At 44.1% G+C, this 3514-nt stretch overlaps 1 pseudogene; it reads left to right on the forward strand.

The window, feature by feature from the left end:
- Window positions 1–1345: 1345 nt before the first annotated feature.
- Window positions 1346–2008, forward strand: LOC114049155 (annotated as a pseudogene).
- The last annotated feature ends 1506 nt before the right edge of the window (window positions 2009–3514 follow it).

Consider the following 3514-nt stretch of genomic DNA (forward strand, 5'->3'; position numbering starts at 1 on the left):
ACTGTGGTGAATGAATTAACTGTGGAGTTGTAAAAGGATTGCCTAGAAGCAGTGAAGGCCATTGAGTGATTTTCTTCACTTTTGTTCAACAGCATGCAGACATTTTGCAATTGTTTTTGGTTGGCCTAACTACAAGGTTGAAAGGAACTTTCTTCCATTGGCTGAGTAAGCAGAAATTTCTTGGACTTTGAAAGGGCCCAAATCAGCACCTACTAGACCTTTTACAACATTCCTGTCTTTGGGATCTAGATGACTCCTCTCTAATGGCTTTTAGTGAGAGAATGATGCTGTATGTAGGATTAAGGGCCCTTTCCCTTCCCTCCTTGAAACCACATGGCCCTGAGAAATGGGCCTGGGTCCTTGGTCCTTTAGTCTAGGTACAGGGAGTGAAGTCTCCAACTGAACCAGATTGAGCCAGGAGCATGAGCCCTGAGGATTCAGGAGTTCAGGCATCTAGGCAGCCAGTCAAGCAGAGATACCCTAAGCAGCAAGAGTCTAGGACTCCAGCCCTCAGAAGCAGCAGCAAAGCCAGCTTTAGATGTGAACTTGTTAGGACCAATTTTACATAGGAACTGAGCTAAATTGTCAGCCTATCTTCCCACAGCTGCTGGAGGCATGAGCTGATGAAAGACAAAAGAGATACCATAACCCCTCAGGTACCCTAGAACCCTGAAGGGGAAGATAGAACAGGCCCAGCCCTCAGAAAGTAGGGCCAGAACTAACCATGTTACATGAAAGGGCCCATTCAGGATGAAATTAGGCCCCTAAAATTGGGGCCTACTCAAAACTTTAAATTTTGGCACTCCACTTTGAAGGATCCTAGAGAAATAGGTAAAAAAATAAATGGGTTGTAATTGTACAGTCTTCCCCAACCCCCCCTTTTCTGGGTATTTTCCCCTCATAAGTCAGTTCCATGGAGGTAACTTTGCAGACTCTGAATTTGTTGATTCCTTGAGTGGCATGCTATAGTATTGAATCCTTGTATAAATACTGATATTGAATCTAATGGGAAATGTGGAGTTTACATCACTAGAACACTCGTGTCTAATTGAGAAATGTTCATTTTTTTTCTTTTTGCATTTAGACAGACCTAGACTGCTTGCCTTATTGTGAGATCACTACAGGCTACAGTGAGGTCTCTTACCCAGGGGAGGACACAGCTCTGTAATGGGAAGAGTTGTTGAAAGAAAGGCTAATTACAAGGATGATAGCTTGCTAAGAGGACCCGGGTCTTTGTTCCACAGAGCTTGATTCAAACGGGCTAAGAGTCTTCTTCTTGCTCAGGAGATGGGAGGTCTCTAAGCCAAGACTCTGAGGGAGCAACACAGGGAAAGTTTCTTCTGGGCCTAGGGCAAGCATTTCTGATCTTTCTAAAAGAGCATAACAGTCCCCTTTCCCCCAAGATGGCACTGAAGGCAAAGAAGGAAGTAGTTGTCCCTCCCAAGACAGAAGCTAAGTCCAAGACCTTAAAGGCCAAGAAGCCACAAAAAGAAGAAAATCCAAATGTCTCCCACATTCCAGCGACCCAAGACACTAAGACTTCAACAGCAGCCTAAATACCCCTGGAAAAGTGCCCCTTGGAGGAACAAGCTTGACCACCATGCCATCATTAAGTTTCCCTTGACTACTGAGTCTGCTGTGGAGGAGATTGAGGACAACAACACCCGGGTCTTCATTGTGGACGTCCAGGCCAACAAGCATCAGATCAAGCAGGTGGTCAAGAAGCTATATGACATCGACGTGGCCAAGACCAACACACTGATCTGGCCCGATGGAGAGAAGAAGGCCTATGTCCGACTTGCTTCAGACTATGGTGCTTTAGATGTTGCCAACAAAATTGGAATCATCTAAACTGTGTCCAGCTATCCCACTCCACCTACAATAAAAAGTTTTCTAGTAAAAAAAAAAAAAGAACATGACAGTATACTAGTCATGAATTCCAGCTGAGCCAGAAGCTAGGGGAGACAAAATATGTGGCCAAGGAGTGACTAGCAGAGCAGTCTCCACAGACCAGAGTAGCATATTGTAGAAACTAGGAGACCAAGGTTAGCAGGAACAGCATGAAGACATGAGTAGCTCTTGTAGTTTTGCAGCATCACAGAAATTGCCTGCTCTTTGACCATATCTACATGGATGTGCCCTAGCCACACATGTTTTCTATATGTGAGCCTCTCTACTTGGGACCTCAGTATGTGTCCACTTTCCCAGATGATGCTGAGTGTACATGGAAGTGTACTCTATCATTTCAGTAAATACATTTCTTTCAGCTAATTGTGTCTTCTAGCTGATTGCAGAAAAGAAAACACATTGGCGGGGGCTAGTAAGCAACACTGTTAGAAGTGCAGAACCACAGAATACTTTAAACCTGAGGTCACCATCCTCTGGAGAATCTGTACTGCCACTTGGGGGGGGGTGCTATATAAATATAACAAAAGGTAATTTGAAGGAAGAAAGATTGGGGGATCAGGTAACACTTCATGGTGGTAGCTGAACTGAACTCTGAAGGAAGATAAGAATTTTGAAAGGAGGAATTGCATTCCGGGGATAGGGAGCAGTTTGTGAAACTGCACAGAGGCAACATGATGTCAAATTCAGCAAATAGCTAGTAGTCCAATACAAGGGCATAATGTGAAATAAAACTAGTAAAATGTGTATTAGTAAAATTGTGGAGAACCTTGAAAGCTAAGCTAAGGAGTTCATATTTTATCCTAGGGAAAATAGGGAACTAATAAAGCTTTTGAACAGTGGAGTGACATGCTCTGACTGGCGCGTGGAGATTACCTTTGCAGCTATATGAATTGATGGATTGGATAAGGGAATGACAAGGTAGAGAGAATTATTAGGACACTATTGTAATAGTGTAGGCTTGAGGTGATAAGGGGCTGAACCAGGGCTTTCTAAAGTGACCTACCTTTGCTTAGACAGCTACCTAAGGAGAAAGATATCAATGATCTAGAAAGTAGCAAGAACTAAATGAAGACAGTGAGAGAACTCAGACATTTTTGCAATAAATATTTAATTAGACTCACAGGGCCTTCTTTTGCACGTTTTGATCGGGCCAAGGGTGTTTGCTCTCTCAGTCTGCCCTGATGGGCTAACGGACCTCTAGGCTTCTCCGGAGAATCCCCACCCTTCTAGAAACCCCCAGGCTACACAGCTCTCATTCCCTCCTGGCATCCATCCCATGTTGCCACATGTGCTGGAATCCAGCAGCCTTGCCTAAGAGCTTTTTCTCTCTCTTCTAGTTTCCATGGAGACGCAACAGTTTACTTTTTCCCCAACTGTAAGCCACGGTTATTTTTGAAACACAAAACTCTGAGCCAGGTCACAGCTGGGATCTGGATGATGCAATGACGTTCATATCCACCCTTTTCTCCCACAGACTCCTTCCTTTCTGCAGTTGGGGATGGGGGTGAGCGGAAGAGGGAAGTAGGCACTTCTCAGAGATTTTTCTCCCTTGTGTAATTCTTCTTCATAAAGTTAAAGCCATGCCCTATAGTATCTTCTGGTATTT

This window comes from Vombatus ursinus, unplaced genomic scaffold (assembly GCF_900497805.2).
Source record: "Vombatus ursinus unplaced genomic scaffold, bare-nosed wombat genome assembly UNPS02014797.1, whole genome shotgun sequence".
NCBI classification, from domain to species: Eukaryota; Metazoa; Chordata; class Mammalia; order Diprotodontia; family Vombatidae; genus Vombatus; species Vombatus ursinus.